This window comes from Vidua chalybeata, chromosome 3, assembly GCF_026979565.1.
Source record: "Vidua chalybeata isolate OUT-0048 chromosome 3, bVidCha1 merged haplotype, whole genome shotgun sequence".
In the NCBI taxonomy this organism is placed as follows: domain Eukaryota; kingdom Metazoa; phylum Chordata; class Aves; order Passeriformes; family Viduidae; genus Vidua; species Vidua chalybeata.
Window position 1 is genome coordinate 35,342,049 of NC_071532.1, and position 18,015 is coordinate 35,360,063.

The window sequence follows — 18,015 nt, forward strand, 5'->3', positions numbered from 1 at the left end:
CACTCACCCTGCATTTCACACCACCAGACGCCTCCTGCTTGAGTCAACTCTGGTGGCAGACTGCAGAGCACATCCACCTTAAAAAGTTTCTTGTGGAGAAGGGGAGATGGCTGGGTAAACACCTCAGCTGGAGTGAAGTACTTGCATTATTTGTCACACAGCACGGCTGTGCAATCTTAAAGGCAAGACCAGCTCCAGGATTTTGTGATATTATAATAAGGCTTTGCCTAATTGCTCTCAGCCCTGTATAGACACTGGAATGAAGTAAGAGTACATCTAATAAACTTTGCCACAACAACTCATCAAGAAATCTGCTTATTATAGACAAGCTTATTGTAACTATTTATAGGTTAGCTTGGTCAACTCAGCAAAACAAAGTGAGCTGTACCAAGAAAAACTAAACAAAATATCTTTAAGCTTGCATGGCAATGTCTGTCAGGGCTTCATCAGCATAAGGTGATAAAGAGAGTCAAGGATCCTTGAGCTCTTCTGTCTCTATGTCATGAGACAAATGTAGCAAGTGCTGACTTGGGTGGGATATGGAGCAGCCCCTACCCTGAGGAGTTTACAAATCAAAGCAAGAACTACAGAATGAAAAAGAAAGGGTTACTTTTACTCCCCTCCTCGGAAAAAGACCACAACTGAAGTGAATTGGCCAAGGAAAGGCCAAAGCTCTGCAGCTGAAAAGAGGGCTGTCTGTTCAGCTGTCTCAGGCACTGGCCCACAAGACCAAACCCCTCTACACTGGCAGAGTGCATTTCTCAAGATGCACAATTTTAGCTCTGTGCCTTTCATTTTAGGAAGGTTCCTCTTTCATCAAGAGGGATGCATGACAATCATTCAAAACAGATAAAGAGTTTGAAGAAGAGAAGGTACATAATCATCTCAGCAAAGGATGAATCACTTGCTAAACACCCTTCCCCATCATTATTTTATTGGGAAACGCAACCTCCCCAGAAGTCAAAATACCAGTGTCATGCACATTTACACTAATGGCAAGGAGTTATACCTTGGCATCCAGTCTTGCCAATGGCACCATTAACAGCCCAGGAAAACAACAGATATTTCCAACACAAGCACAAATACACAGGAAACAGAAACTGGAGAAGTGGAAGCCTGGAAGAGTTTCTGCTGTCTGATCATCCACATCAGGAAAGAACTAACCAACTCTAAGAAAGGCAATAAAACATGTGAGTTCTCCACTGACAGCACTGGAGCAATTTTTTAACAAGCAAACAAAAATTCAGGATTTGTGGGTGAGAATGATGAACAGATGGGGCAATGCAGGGAGGAGGATCACCATCATGAAAAGACAGAGAGGATTCTCTCCAAAGAGATGATAAGACTGTCAGCAAGAGTAGCTGCCAGACAGGGTTGTGCTGGATCTGATCTGCTCTGGTCAAGATAACCATCCTGTTAACAAAAGGAAAGACTTTTCCAGCCCATGAGCAGGTGCACGGGTGGATTAAGTCAGGAGGAGATGCTGATTCTGTCCCACTTGTCTAGTAAATCTCCCAGACAGCTCTGCTCTTCCAAAGGTAATTTTATGAGACACAGCTCTTGATCCATTTCAGGATTTCAAGGCCACCATGTCACCTATGGATGTGGCTGTAATTGCTGATGGTTGCGATTAACACATATTAACAGGCTGTAAATTCTCCTCTCAGGTCAGAGATCAAGTGCTGGGACTGCCTCTAAACCTGGCAAACTCCAGGCAGATCTACTAACCTCCAGGACAGTCTCTCACTTTTGAAAACATCTCACAAATCAGCCTAGATGGTAAATTAGGGCCCAAATTCACCAGTTCTTATGGCAGTGTTTGCCCTGGACACTCAGCAAGTCCACAGAAGTGCACAGACCTCTTGAAGCACCAGGAGCTCACATCCCAGTCCCATTGATGCTCACAAACACTGACTTCCACACACAGCCCCAGTGCCAGCGTGCTGAATCAGAGCCATCATTCCTGCAAATATTCCAAATCTGGGAATTCAGCACCTTTCCCTTCCTCTGATGATCATTTGTAACACAGCCTTAAAGAGGGGAGCTGCAACACAATGATGCAAACCCAAAAAAGCAGAGCAACTACAGCTGGAAATGGTTGGGATCAGAGCACACAGATGATGTGAATCCTTGGATTCCTGCTTGCCAAAGAGAATGCCAGCTCAGCCAGAGCAGGGTTTCTTGGAGGCTTCATTCTATGTACTTCTAACATTTTTATCTGCCAAGATAGTCACAAGCTATTTCTTTCTGGAGTCTGCTGAAAGGGATGTATCAAAACATAAGGATTTTTCTTAAGGGTTGAGATCTGCTTCAAAAGTATCAGCAAGGTCAGTGCAAGTCTTTGTTAAGCTCCAGCTCCAGAGCTTAGGAAAAACACTACAAGAAACAAAAGCTGACCACTTGGATATGACTTCTGAAACAAACCTGTGCTTGTCCTCTGCAAAACATTTCTGGGACAACAGTACCAATACTCAGAAATCACTTTAGATCACATAACTAGGTGATTATGACATAAACACACAAAGTCTTCTACCAGGAGAAGACATTTATCAGTGCATTTATTCGTGATACCTCATATCCTCTAAAATGATTATTATCTTTTTTAAAACCTATAAATCAATCACAGAAAGCTACTTTAGTGCAACCAATCCCAATTTTTATATTCTAACCAATAACAGGTACTCTGTCTCACCTGTAACAAATGTAAAGTGCACTTGAAATACTTTGCGTGTATTTTTATTTCAAAGGGCTGTAATAGTCGACATGCATAATAATGAAACAAATTAAAACATCCTACTTGGAAAACATTTCTTTAAAGGTTCATTAACTCAGTAGTAAACCATATTAGGATATAGCAAGCATATCTACAGGGTAGGAATTAATTACATATTTGCATTTTTGCAAATATGTAATTAATTCCTCTGCAGTTATACAGAGGGGCCTGACTGCCACATTCATCTGAAACACAACTGTCACTGAAGCTGGGGGAAGCTCTCAGACAAGGAAGCTCTCAGGACATGACTTTGCAGTGATGCTCGGGGAAGTCAACTGGCATTAGTTTAACATAGGACTTAAAGAATATTAGCTAAATTCTATGTGGATGCCTTCCTTCAGAATGAAAGTGGCTTTAATATGATTACTTCGCTTAACTTTGGAAGTGAACTCAATTGAATTAGGTCACTTTAATGGTGAAGAAAAGCACCCACACAGAGTTTTTATGCAGTGCAACAAGTTGCTTTAAAAAAATAACTTATATTAGTTTTCCCATGTGCTCTTCCATTCACTAACCTGTTAGGAAGGCTATAGTTCTAACACTATTAACCTGATCAAATGAAATTTCACTTTCTCACATTACAGTATTCCATTTGCTAATGTGAAGAAATCACTAAATTAAAGTGAGCTCCCTGGTGTAGTCATGCAGTTTCAGAAGAAAGTATTTTTGCTGCGGTATTTCAGTGAGTTATACTACAGGACTAGAAAAACACTCAGCCTCTTTTGGAATTTGATGAGTGACATCCAGTGCAGTATTTGAGGGGGTGGGAAGGGGGGTCTGAAGTACCTTTTGGTTTTGCTTTAAAGCCAGATAAGTTCACTAGCAGAGACCATGTTCCATATGTACCATCACAAAGCACATTCCCACATTCCCATGGCCTCTAACATCTTAGCCAGCCTTTCGTGCAAACCAGTTCAGGAAAGTCAAATAATAATGGCTAAATCATTATCAAACACCTCAGAGGAAAAGACAAGGCAGGTAAGGCTCAACGGATGTTTTGACACATACTGTCTTGAGACTAGACACTGGATTTTACAGCTCCTACTGGCAGGGAAAGAATGAAGATGAAGAACCCAGAATGAGGTCTCAGGTGTAATCTCTAACACTCCAAAAGTATTGCTTTTTTTCCTCAGACAGTTTTAAACCTCAGCTCTTCTGCCATGTTTGCACAGAAATCCTGCACTAAAGGTGGAAAGGTCTCTGAGTAGAGCTGTAAAGTCTCTTCCCAGAACAGACTTTAAGCATGCAGGGCATATAAATGCATTTTTATAGTTCCTTATTGCACCACGTGCATCTGTGAATCTCCACCTCCACCAGAGCACGTCAAGCACTTTACAGACATTCAGGTGTCTTATCAGATAATAAATAGTAAATTACTCCCTATTACTCCTTGCACTCCTGAACAAGGAGTCAGGCACAACTTGGATCAGGACATCCAGCTCCCAGCCGAGCACAACCAGAGCCACCATTGCTGGGATGAAGCTCTTACAGTCATGAAGAAATAGGGCACAGCAGCACAGAATTAGGTACATCCCACAACTCTGCATTTTCTTCACATCTTCCCATAACAGCCACATCCAAAACTAAGTGGTTGGCTAGATCTACAAATTATTTAAGTGTTTTGATAACTGCCCTTGTAGTCTGATAGGAGTTCATAGCTCTTAGAACAACAAAACTAAAACTAGATGGCTCAAAAATATGATAACATCTCAAATAACAGTATAAACAAAATCAGTGGCTCCCAAACTTTTCTTTAGACCTTCCTGGCTCACTGAGCTAAGTACAGAGAGCAATTTCAGCTTTACAGCAGATCTCCAGACTGAATGCTTAGGATGTGGCAGACACATATTTCATTACAACATGTTTACAGTAGGCATCAAGATCAAAAGGAAAGAAATGTTACATTGAAGAGAGTTGATCTAAAGCTGCAATTAGAAACGTGAACCCAAGGGAAGGAGTTGTTTGAGTTGGTAGGAAGACATTATACACAGAATTAGGATCAGTGTTATGGTTTTAAAAATGGAGCAAGCAAGATAAGCAGCAGCACATAAACTGAGTATTTACACAGCTGTAAAACATCTACCAGGAGAATTGTGAGAATGTGTGTTCGGAATGGTGAGTGGGGAAATCTTCTCCACCTGATCCTGTACAACAATCTGCTTTATTGCCTGGCTGCTCTTGAATCCCACACGAATACCAGAAACCATTCATTGATTGAAGCTACGTGTAGCCAAGCAAAATATGGACACAAACTTCCCACTTATTCAAATAAAAAACCCAAACAACAAGACTATTAAAGCTTACATGAAAATGTTTATTTAAAACTTTAAATGGAGGAATATTTTGCTTAAAAGCATAGAAATAAAACTTTTTCACCTGGTTATGTTGCAACCTGGTACCAAGAAAAATAACTTTACTACTTGCTTGCTACTACTGTGCACAGAAAGACAAATGCTGGTCGGTTCTGTCAGGGAATTGCTTTCACAAAAAAACTTTGGGAAAAGAAAGTGCTCAATGTACTTGAACTAACAGGCTGACCAGCTCTTTCATGTATTCATTGGTCCTGGCTTACCAGCAGGTAGACTTGTTTGTATTTGTCTTACTTTCAAGATGTTTATATAAAAATAATTTATTAATTCTGTATGTCTGTTTATTTGCCAAAAAAATAATTTTAAACTATCTCAGGTTTACACTTGTAATAACCTTGGAAATTACCTAACCATCGCTGATAGTAATCACTTTTAGTAATGTGCTTTAATACAAAGTATTTTATAGAAGCTAGTGATAATATTTAACACAGATGAAAGTGATATCACAGCAGATAAAGGTGGACCTGCTCACACCCACAGCATCCTCTCCCTTCGACTCACAGCAACTTCAAATAAATCTGGAAGCAAACAGCACAATGGCCAAACAGCCCAAAACCCCACCAGGCCAATGCTGAGCGCAAGGACCACAAGGGTCATCTCACACACTCACTTCTGCCCCATCACCCTTGCAAAAGCTCTGTGAAAACCACACTCACAGACAACAACTTCAGTCTCAGCCACTTAGAACAAAGTGGATAAAGTTTTCAGCTAGCATTGAACGTGCTCAGTTGTGAAGCAGCCCTGGAAGGAGGCAAACACCCTTCGCTTTCCTGGGAAGATTGCCATGCTTCATAAGAGGTTTGCCTGCAGAAGAGCTGGTGCAAATTTCCTAACACAGTCACAACCAAAACTATAAGGAATATTCTCCATCAAACCTGACTTCCCCCTCCTCCCTGACACTTCCTTTCAGTATCTGCCCCAGCTAAGGCATATTCTCTGTTGTGCCCTACTCCCTGCAGCTGCCCTGCACATTTGATACGCAGCTCAAGATGCTCCAAGGGCACCTCTGAGATTCCCTTTCCTCCAGCCACGCTCTCCTCAAGGCCCAAACCCGAGAGCAGGAAACATATGCTGGGGCAGAGAGCAAGAGCTGAGATGTCTCCCTGCAATCTCAAGGAAGCAGGTGGTTCCTCAGAGGCCACTGCCAGTTCCCACATCCAGCACAGTCCAGGGCCTGGGTGTGTCTGGGGCTTAATCCGTTCCTAAATTTCCTAAATATCCTCCTCTTCCCCACACACTGCAAGGCCTCCGTTTTGTTATGTCTGGTGACACCACGGTAGCACAGAGATTGAAGAGACAAAAGTTTCCTGTTTTCATTGTTTAACAGGTTCTGGCAGTGATATGCTCCCAGCCAGCTGATTCGGGTCATTAATCAAATCAGCAGAGCGCCACAATCTGCTTTAACTCACTTGGCAACTGAGAGCTGGCTCCACTCTGAATTTGGGGAGCCCCAGTCACTTCTAACCAGCTGCACAGCCACTGAACCCCCCTCCTTGTTCTCCAAAGGAAGGAGGCAAATTCTGGGAATGAAAACTTCTGACGTGAGCAGTTGCACTTGCTCACTCAGAGAGCCCTGCCTGAGAACATGCCAAGGCTGCCACTCAGCTTGGCCTCATCCCCCAGCGCTGCTGCCAGTGAGCTGGTGAAAGATGAAAGCCAAAGGGCAACAAACACAGGCAAGGGGACATCCAGATATGGTAAAATCTTGAGACCTTGGACTCAGTCCAGAATTTATCCTTTTGGCAAAGCTAAAACACATCTCAAGTTTAGGCCAAAAAATTAAGAATGATGGCTTTGTGTCTGGATGATTTAGAAGCAGTATGTGACTGTCAGTCTTGAGGGAAACACACTCACCTTAAAAGAATCAAATTAATAAACTGTTATAAACCTCCAGGAGTAATAAATACTAAAAAAATATTTAAAAATAAAAGTTCTACATTATTGCACCTTTCCAAGCATGTGCTACTGCAGGACTGTGACCAAATCACTCTTCTATTTCCAAATACATGACACATACAAGCTATAAATAAACAAGTTCAAGATACGCATTCATATCACAGACATCATTTACTCACTCTGCTGTCCTTTACTTACTACAGCCCATTTCTGATATTGTCTTTACTTTCTTCCTCTCTCTCCAGGCATAAAAACAACACAACCTGTCAAACACCATCAGGTGTATGCATCAACACTCATTTTTTATTCACTCCATATCATTTCTCAGCCCGGATTTCCTGTGTTCAAGTACTGCCTGCAATGTAAAGTCAGATCCTACATCCCTCCAAAAGATGGAAACTCCCCAGATCTTGTGTTAAGCTACCAGTTGTTCCTCAGAGAATACTATACACATGCTCAAGTATTTTAATTATATTATTTAAGCCATAAAGTGCAAGTGGGAAGAGTCAACCAGGAAACGATTCTGTTCTAATGTTGTAGCATCACTGGACTCAGTCACCAAGCATACAAAGGGAAACTGAAGTAACTGTAGATAAATATTTTACTAGCGTGTTGGATAAAAAGAAACAAATGTTGTATCAAGAAACTTCTGTATTTACACAGAATTGTGCAACAGTCAGATGAAGCCCCATTCCAAGTCCCATCCTTATGTAATGCCACCAGCCAAAGAATTCTGGGGTGACTCATTCGACATCTTTGTGAATTTGCACCAAATTTGTCCGCTAAGCTTTAGGAGCACAAAAGGGTCTTTTGTCTTCCCAATGTTCCTTCCTCCCTCCTGGAAGCGCTGAGGGGATGCCTGCAGAGCCTCCAGAGAGTTTCACTGAATTTCCAAATTACCTGCTCGCTTCTGTCCGTGCCATACTCAGCCTGGGGGAAGTACATGGTGTCTCTGAGATGCTGATTAGCTCAGGCTCAACAAAAACCAGTGTAAGTCTTCTGAGTAACTGACTAAGACTGAGCAGACACCACAGAAAGTCTATGACAGCAGCAATCCCTCAGCAGTAGTTTGAAACTTGGTACTAGAAAGTTGAATTTTAGCTCATTCCAGGTGCTCATCTGCCCATGTGGCAGGAACACAGCCTTCACTCTCCTCTCAAGCTCAGAGAACCAGGGTGAACTTGCCTTTTCCCTGAGCACTTCAGGAGAATGATTTCTACAACTTGAAGTGAAATCTTGAATTCAAGTGATATGCCTGGAGATTCTTGAAAATGAGACTTGGACATGCAAGTCTTTGAACTGAAACCCCAGGTGTGTCAGGTGTTCCTGACGTGAACAGCTACATCCTGGAGGCCCTACACATCCAACACAGCCTGAAACTCAGATGTTAAGTACACTTTGCTCATTAACAGCCATTGAGGAAATTATCTATCCAATAATTTAAAAACACATACACTTCATTCTCTGTTATGGCTGATGTTGAGACCTTAAAAAAAAAAAAAAAAAAAAAAAAAAAAAAAAAAAAAAAAAAAGGCAAGCCAGATGTACTGAGTAAAGGATTTGGAATGACTTACCGAGTTTTGGCTCCAAGGATTTTTACACAAGGAAGCCCTGCAGGTATTTAGAAGTTTTGGTGGCAAAACCCATCGCTGCAATCAGCCATTTATTTCCAAGCTTAAGGAGCATGTGGCTTCTGAAGATTATCAAACTTTTTCCTCAGAAAAGTGTGCAGGCAATTCTAGAGACAACAGTGGAGCTCAGTACCAAAGATATCATTTACACTTTTACGAAACCTGCTGTGAAAAAGGCATGCTATTTTCCAGAAGCTTGGTATGAAAGACCCCACCAGACAGAACCTGGCAGCAATGAACCTAACAGGATTCTATGGGCCATGAACAGGCAAATAAAAGCCCAAAGGGTTTTAAGCCATGTGTGAAATAGCCAGGCAAATCTCAGCTCATGCCTGCCCAGTGCTGAAGCCACTGCCAGTATTCCCAGTAGAGACTGAAGCCTTTCTAGCTGGACAAACAGCATATTTTAAAAATGGAGTTGCATTTGGACAGTCTTGTAAATCTGATGGCTTCATAGCTTACTAAATAACTTCTGCTTCTGGGAAAGTGAAGTGACTCCAAAAATAGTACCATTTTATCTCAAAATGTTAAGCTGCAGTCGTGCATCCATATAACCTTGGAATCCAGACTTCGTTTTGCCTTTTAAGTGCCTGGTTTTGTGTGTTCACAATTTATATGGAAAATGATAAAAACTAAGGCTTAATACACGAACAGTTTAAGTTAAATGAGAATTCCCAATATGACAGTCCTGGGTGGTTTTGAACGCTTAAGTTTTTGCTGATATGTTGGATTAACACTAGGGTGGGATGGCTCTGCTTTGTAATTTAGTATCTTGAAAGAAAGGAAGAGCACAGGTATCCAGGTTCTCCATGAGACAGATCCCTTTACATTCCTACAGCACAAGCCATTAAATGTCAGTTCCTCCAGAGTTAACAGCCAGCAACTGAAATTCCTCTGTCCTGGCTCACAGCAGAAGCTGTACAGCCAGCAGGGCTGGCCCTGGTGACCAATGGCCTTGCCTGGGGACAGCAGCTGAACAGGCCACAAGGAAGTCCCAGAGCTTGGCCAGCCACTGGGACCACCCAGAGGAGGTTGGGAGGCAGGAATTCCATGTTGAAGCCGTGGAATTAAGGAGATCTCTGCCCTCCTGCCAGAGCAGAGGCAGAGCGAGGCTGTGATGTGCCGAGGCTCCCAGATCCGACTGGCACCTGCATTTCTAAAGGTCCACATGTGTGAGCTCCAGGCTAAATCCATCTGAGAGCATGGAAAATCCTCTATTCCCCTAATCCATGGGCTGTACAATTCTACAATTAGGCACTGTGATAACTTGCTCTTCAGAGGAGTTACCAAGATTAAAAGAAACATCACAAGAATGCATTACAGGCATTTTTTTTTTCCTTCATTATTGAAGTGCTGTAAGAACAGAGGAATATTTTCCCCCAAGTATTTACTTAGCACGCCTTTTCCCTCATTTTAGGCTGTTTATTTTCATTTAAATGTAACAGATAAAATATTTAACCTTCACAGTGTAAACAATGTATCAGATACATCAAATGCTGGACTAAGTGGGCCAAAATAAATTGGAGATAGCTTGCATTCTCTTTGTTGCTGCTATAATGATCTCCAAATGATAGCACAATCTCCCCTTGCAAAATTCAGCCCTGAGTGTTCCCAGATAGCTGGAGGGATAAAAGCAAACCTGAGTCTTCTCATTACAGCACCCAGACAATTTGACTTCATCCTCACTGGATCATTCATTCTTGGGGGCTTCACTGCAGCATCGCATATGTCTTTATAATCTGTCTTCCACCTGTATGGCAGTGAGGCTGTTCATTCCAATAAATGCAGCTTTAATTGTGTCTATGGGATATAAAAAGTAATTTTCACAGAAATAAACAATCACCCAAGTCAGCTTCTCACAAACCAACTCTGGGCTCGTGTTTCTTGATCATGAGGTAACTCCATGCCTCAGAATTATTTTTACCAACATTAATCTGAAATCAGAATGTCTTTAATCAACAGGGCATTTTAATAATCGTGTTGTTGACAGATTAACTTTAGCATGACAGATAACTTTCTACTGCAAGTATAAAAGAAAGCTCTGCCTGTGTGAGCTCCAGGAATGAAAGAACATAAAGCACACTTCAAAAATGTGATTTTACACTGTCCTTGCAGCTACAGTGGCTGTGTGCAGCACAAAGGAAAGGTGTCTTCCCTGCCAAAACAGGACAATATTTAATGTATTTAGAAGAGGTATCAAACAGTCCTCATGGTTGGCAATTAATGTCTCAACTGCAATTCTAGACTAATGGTTAATACGCTACTTATTTCTTGTTCTGTAAAGAATGTGACTTATTACACACCTAAGGGACCAGCACATATCAGACAGTAGAAATTGGAAAAACTCTGAAACCCAGTTCTGTTCTCACACCAATTTTCCTTATATTACAAAGACAACAGCACTACGTGGAACAAAGATGTCAGGGACAAAAAACTTGCATGATAAGAGTTGTCTGCTCACACACTAGAACAGTTCAGTATTTCTAATTAAGCAGAGATCAGAAGTGCCACGAAATAACAGAAATGCCTTTGGCAGTAACTTATTCAGTCACATTTCAAAAATATTACTTAAATTAATCTCTGATGATCACTCACTGCCAGTACTGCCTGAAATCCATGGTGCACTCAGCCTTAGAGAAAACAACGGCAAATTTCATGCTGATGTTACATGAAACTAAAATTTTTGAACAAACAGTTCAGCTTTTGCTACTTGTACAATATTCACAAGTCAGCTGACTGTTGCCTGTCAGTTTAATCATTGGGAAGCAGATAGAAAGGTAGATAGGACAGCTGTAGTCCAGACTACCAGCACAAATCTTTCTTCCCCGTCGGACCTTTATGCCATTTCAGCAAGGGAATGTACATCTGCTGGGGATGGACAACAGGGATAAGTGATTTAGATAATGCCATGAAATGATCTTTTAAGCAGTCAGCATCAGGAGCAGAACCAATTTGAGTGCATAAAGCCATTCACATGACGTGTCATGTAACTGATGTGAAAGCCAAATATTAAGGTCTGTGGATGCAAACTTCTTTTCCTGGTGATGTCAAGCTTTGTGAGTACAGCAGACATTCTGGAAATAACATTATATTTTAGCTCAAGGACGAAGCTGTGTGCAGCTCAGAAGGCTGTCACTTCTCAGAATGATGCAGACACAGGATGAATACCAACACACAGCACTAGGAAGGATGCTGGTGGAAGTAATCCCCAGATTGTGTCACTCAGCAGCCTCCTTCCCTCTGGAACAGGCATTTTGGAACTTATCAGCCAATTAACACCATTTGATAAGGACATGCCAGTGAAGCAACTGGGTGCATGATCATGTGGATGCACAATCACATGAGTTTTACATCCAGGAAAGGAACTCAGGGGTTTTCCCTTTCCTGAGCTCAAGCCCAGTGTGGGGATCAGCTTCAAAAGAGCAAAGCCTGGCTGGAGGTGACAGTGAGGCAGGGTCACCTCTGGCAGCCAGACCTTGAGCCCTGCACAGGTACAGCAGCTCCTGTACCCCCTTACAGAGGGTAAGAAACACTTCATGACAGCAAGCACCAGCAACTCTTCACTTTTCACCAATCGCAGGAAGCACCAGACACAGATACTGTGGCACTGGCCTCAAATGAACTCCTGGCCTTAAAACCACATTGGATCAGGCTTTAACCTTGCTACACCACGGGGCTGTCATCAGTCCCTATCCAAAATGTCATTTAAGGCACTTCTGGGGCAATGAGCTAACGACACTCAGGGCCCATTATGAGCGATGTGGCTGCTCTGAGAACCTATAGGGACAAGCAAAACAAACCCAAGAAAACCCACACACAACCACCCTCCCAAAACCTCACAGATTTTGAGAACCCTTTTCCTCATCCCTCTGAACATAGTAACTGAACACCAAATTTGCAAACCTGTCCAGTCCTTCCTTTGGGCATCAGACTCATCTAGAACTATGGTATCACGGGAGTGAATTCATTAATCTGATATATTTGAGGGCTTTGTGTTACCAATATTGTAGTTGCATACAAAAGCAGAGGATTTCAGACTGCATCCACAAAACAATGACCCATGTTTTTTGGAGCTGCCTTTGCTAAAAGATGAAGGAACTAAATTATGGCCTGCAAGTGCCAGGTGAGCCAGGGAGCAAACAGAAGGAAAGAAAAACTAGCAAGAAATTTTAATTTCTGAAAATGGCTACACTTAAAAGGTCAAGATTGGTCTGTATCCAGAGGGAATAAATAGTTCCTAGAAACTGAGAACACAAATGTAGAAACTCAAAAGGTAGACTGGCCTAGAGAGTATCTGTGAGAGTCAGGAGACAAACTGGTCAGGTAAGATGCAGGACACTTCTACACTGCCAGCACACAGTCACTAAAACACCCCACATTTTGTGCCAATTATCCTTCCTTTTCCACCTTATCACCTGGACTGTATAAAGAAAAAAAACTGGAAGTGCTTGCTGTTGAAGCAATAACATTTTTAGTCCAGAACCTTAATGACAGAAGAGTTCTTTTATTCTGCCCAAAGCATCTGACTACTGAGTGAAGCAGAAGTACTGCAGTTATTACACTACACAAATTCCAATATTTTCCATGTGCATCTTGATGCTGCTGCTCCAACTGCCAAGAGCTTGCAGAACTGTCCTTCTGGCCAAAGGAATGTGTCCTTCCATCCCCACTGCTCCTCAGAAATGGGGGATTCCTTTGTGACCTGACCAGCATCTCACAGGGCACACATTCCCAAAGAAAACAAATATCCTGTCTTTCCTGCCTAAAAGCACTTGCTTAGAAATTTAAACACACACATGCCGTGAAACCACCCAATCCAGCAGAAGAGGTCATGCCCTCTCTGGCCACACCAATGCATGCTGAGGAAAAGTAGCACACAAAGATAAGTGATCTGTGCATTTTTTTGTGTAGAACAAGATCACAACTCCCAGAATCTGGAAATATTCCAGCAACACCCTGTTGGGTAGGCCAAAGACAGATGACTGAACATAGCCAGTGGCTTGCTTCCCACAAAAGTCTGCTTGGGATTTTATTTTAGCTTATTTTTCCCTCAAAAACAATAGTTGTATTTTAAAAAGTTAGAATGGCAATCTTGAAAGAAAATTCTAAAATACCTTGAGGATTTGACTTCACCATTCTAAATCATTATTTTCCCATCTGTATAATAGACACCTCAAAGGTACAAAACTTGCATTAAAACTTGGAATGGAAGCATTAATATTTCTTTGGAATCACACATGAGGGTAAATGAGATTCTGTTACCAGCAAAGGAAATCACTTATTTAAACTTTCATGGAGCCACAGGTCATTGTTTCATTAAAATCCCTTCTAGCCTAAACATAATGACAATACCTGTAAGTTTAAGTAGAACTGGCATTTAAAGGCAGTTGGCCTTAGCACTGGCATTTAAAATAATGTGGGGATAATTCCTGACATTTACTGTGCTGTAGGGAGAGCAGGAAGGCAACAAGCAAGGATTTGAGCTCTGCTGATGGCCAACAGTTCAACAACATTATTAGTGTCAGCACTAATAATGGCCACATTAAATCTCCACATCCAGTCCAAGTTTGGAGACACTCAAGGAGCACTTATCTTCCAGTAAATAAGAGCTCAAACACTGCTCAAAGTACTTGAGGATGCATATTATAAACTTGATTCTGGTACTGTGGAGGATTACAGACACAAATGACAAAAACTCAAAGGAGTAAGAGAGCTTTGAAAGGCTTGGTGTTTCTAACCTGAACTATCAGATGACCAAAAATACTCACGAGTAAGGTGTCAACAGAATAGAAAAAAAAAAAAAAAAAAAAAAAAAAAGTTAAATAATTATTTCTAACTTGGAGAGTTACCTGGAAATGTTCAGGTAAAAGCTCTGCTATCAATTCTTGTGGCTGTTCTAAAAATACCTGCTGAAATTATTTACACAGATCTGAAATGTCCCCAGACCACTCCAGAGAAAAACAGTACTTTCTGCTGGTCAAAAACACAGAAGTTTCTGCAAATGTCAGGACTCTGCCACCTGCCACTACATTTCCCTACCCCTGTCACTTGAGAAAGTTACAGCAACAGTAGTGTTGGGCTCTTCCAATTATCATCCCAGGCTCCATTCATTTCCATCTACGCATTTCCCTTTTTTAAAAAAACCTTTTCTATGCTAGTCTACCTGTTAAGCCCACAAAGAAAACCCCTATGTAGCCTATTGAACCCTCTGAAAATATTCCAGAAGAAATTCATGGTACCTCAGGAGTTCTTGTTCTATGATTCTACAATTTTTACCTTAATTTCGCAGTGACATCTCCAGCAAACACTTCCAAGGATTGTTTACTTACAATGGCATTTGAAAATGTTAAGCATCTGAGGCATTGCTCTCTGAACAGAGACATACATCTCAGACATGCTATCTGGAAGATAATCACTTGATTTTCAAGGTCCAATTAATTACTTCAAAGTTCACTCCCTCAGAAAAAAAATATTTTAAAGGACACCAGCAAGGACAAAACTTTCCCAAAGCTTATCAAAGCCACACGAAAAAAAGGCTTATTTTCTCACTGAGCATGTTACAGAAGCAAAAAGCAGCATGTGCTGCTTCTCCAGCACTTTTACACACACCAGAGTGGGACTACAAAAAGGTTCTTGGGAAAGGCTCTATAAATAAGAAAGTGGCAGCAGGATGGTGGGAAGGAGGAGGACTTCACAGCACACTGACTTTTATGGTAATTTCTTACAGAGATCTCAGCAAAAGCAATTTTATTGGAGACAAAATCCCTCTCCCCAATAATCAAAGCAAGCAATACAGCAGCCCCTGTGCCCACCACCACCTCCACACCCAAACCATCCCTGCCCCACCAAATACCACCCCTGTTCTCACAGGGATTTGGCAGCCCCTCAGCTCACAGTGAGCTAAATTGTTCTGCTTTTTGGTCACAGATCCAGCCTTGGGGCACGAGGATCCTTCCCTTCTGATCCCTCAGCATTTGGGACTGAGGGTTTTGGTGGAAATCTCAAGAGCCACCCATGGGACACCCGCTGATGCCTGGAGGGGCAGAGCTTAGCTGGACAGCCACATCAAAAATGTGGAAAAACATGGGCTGGCTTGGCCAAACTGAGCACGGACAAGACAAAACATCTTCCAACTAGCACATCACATTAAAGTTTGGTTACTGGCTGAAGGACAGGATGCAAGTTGGAAAACTGAATGTTTGGGACACTGGTGAATACACTTACATCTGTTTTCCATGACAGTTATTGTTTGTCCTGCAAGAAAGACTTGCAAATTACACATTTCATAATAAATATCTGATTAGTTAGAAAATAAATCTATGTTTAGCCTGACTTAAGCTCATCTTCTTTATTCACAGGACTATTTCTCTTTCTAGCAAGTGCAACAACAGCTTAATCAAAAGCAGTAACCATTCACAGACGTTTCCTTTGGAACTTTCCATCAACGTTGGCCAGGCCAAGCCTTTCTTTATTTATTGCACAACTTTCTAGGAGGTAAATACATATAATCCAGGAAATAACAGCAGACTTGCTTTCTCCTGACTTCCTTTACTTGGCTAAAACTCTTGGGGGAAACCTGATCTCAAAAAAAACCAAAAAATCACCACCATTCTGTGATGTCCCACTACAACACATTGCCTTCAGAAATGTGCACGAGCACACATGGATGCATTTGACTCCCACAACTTTTAAGTGCCTGCACTTCCCGAGCTTTAAAAACTCCTGACACTATGTTTACATGCTCAAAACAATCCTTTCCCATGGAATTTCACCAATTTTATATGCTCTGGGAAATGAAGAGCTGGAACACATTCAATACAAGCAAATAGACGCAAATGGCTGAAACTTTTAGGGATGATACACAACAGAAGGCAACAGAAATTGATTTATTATTATTATTCTCTATGCAAAATAAGAGAGCACACTTTGCAATCAGAAATATGTATCAAATGGAAAAGTATTGCTTGAATTGTAGCAACATTTTCATTCTTCAAAGGATATCAGTGAAGTAACCATTATATGGAAGTGCTAAGCTCTAAAGTTTCTCCCCAACACACACAGTACTACATCTTCTAATTACTTACAGAATTTATTTCAAGTAGGCATTAAAAACACAAACCTCATTCTAAACTTCCCCTGGTTTCTAAATGTCTAGTGAGAAATAGCATAACAGCCAACAAAAAAGTATTTAGCTGACAACTAATAAAGGAGCTTTTTACTTTTGACTTGAGGCTTCAAATATTACACACACACTAGAGACTGCTAAAAAAACAGGTTATTGGGATTGCAGGATGCCCAGTCACAGGTCAGGATCCCATCCTGTCAATTATTTTAGGGTTGGGACTGGAAGAGAGCAGGAGAGAGCCTTGACTGCTACAACCTGACAGAAGGGGACTCTTGGCCCATCCACCAATGTTATCACTCCTCCTTTCCAAAGGAACTATTTCTTTACACCAAGAGGGACTTTGCTTTGATGTTTCATCTAAAGGACAGAACCAAAACTAGGGACAAGCTCAGTCTTATTTCTGCTGAGTAAAGGTTAGTTATGAACTTTGAAGAACTGCATTAAAAATCACAAAATTTTACAGTAAATTACACCATTTCAAAGCATTTGTGTTGAGAGCAAACACAAACATCAAAGTGGACCTTATAAAACATTGATTTCTATTTAAAATACCCTGTAGTGTCTATATTAAACCCTTCAATGCTGTACCACTAAACAACATTTCATTGCTTCACCTGAGGTCTGTGTTGTCACAGAGCAGAGAAGGAGTCCAGCCCAAATCCAGCATTTCCCAAATCTCAGCCAGCAGCCAACAGACAACAATGGAATCACTCCACTGACTCACACTGAAATTACAGGGGAGCTTTTAGAAGCACTTTCTACCTTTTGAAGCACCTGCCAATATCAAACCAATCCTCACCTCAAAAAACAGAGGATCTGAGTTCTTCTGCTCTACCTCTTAGAGATCGATCTATCAAAGCTTTAAGATTTCACAGGGACATGGTGAGATCTGCCACAACAGCTGTACTCTGTAAGCACCTTGAAAAATTTAAAGTAGAATTTAAATTAAGAATTTAAATTAATTCATTCAGCTGCACCCACAAATTTTCTCACTTTTGCATGTCCGAGTCAATAAGTTCTTTTACACTGACATTTTGCCTTAAAAATTCAAAAACCTTTCAACATTAAGGGCTCTAGAAAGGTCTAGGGACATTTTCAGTAACTTCTGCTTGATGAGTTAAAGACAAATGCTGTAGGTTCCATATGAATACAATTACAGCTCTTTTCCCCGAGAGTTGCCAATCAGTCTCTTGCAAAGTAATGCCAGTGAACTTGACAAGA

At 41.3% G+C, this 18,015-nt stretch overlaps 1 protein-coding gene across 5 annotated transcripts in view; it reads right to left on the reverse strand.

Annotated features, from left to right (window-relative positions):
• Positions 1-18,015, reverse strand: part of PLCB1 (phospholipase C beta 1) — a 354,862-nt gene that overhangs the window by 293,988 nt on the left and 42,859 nt on the right. The window contains exon 1 of one of the 5 annotated variants that reach the window (XM_053937778.1): positions 17,409-17,475. The exons of the other annotated variants lie outside the window; for them this stretch is intronic. The gene's annotated coding sequence lies outside the window, so the exon portion shown is untranslated. Of the gene's footprint in view, positions 1-17,408; positions 17,476-18,015 lie in introns of those variants that run through there. 5 annotated transcript variants of the gene reach the window in all.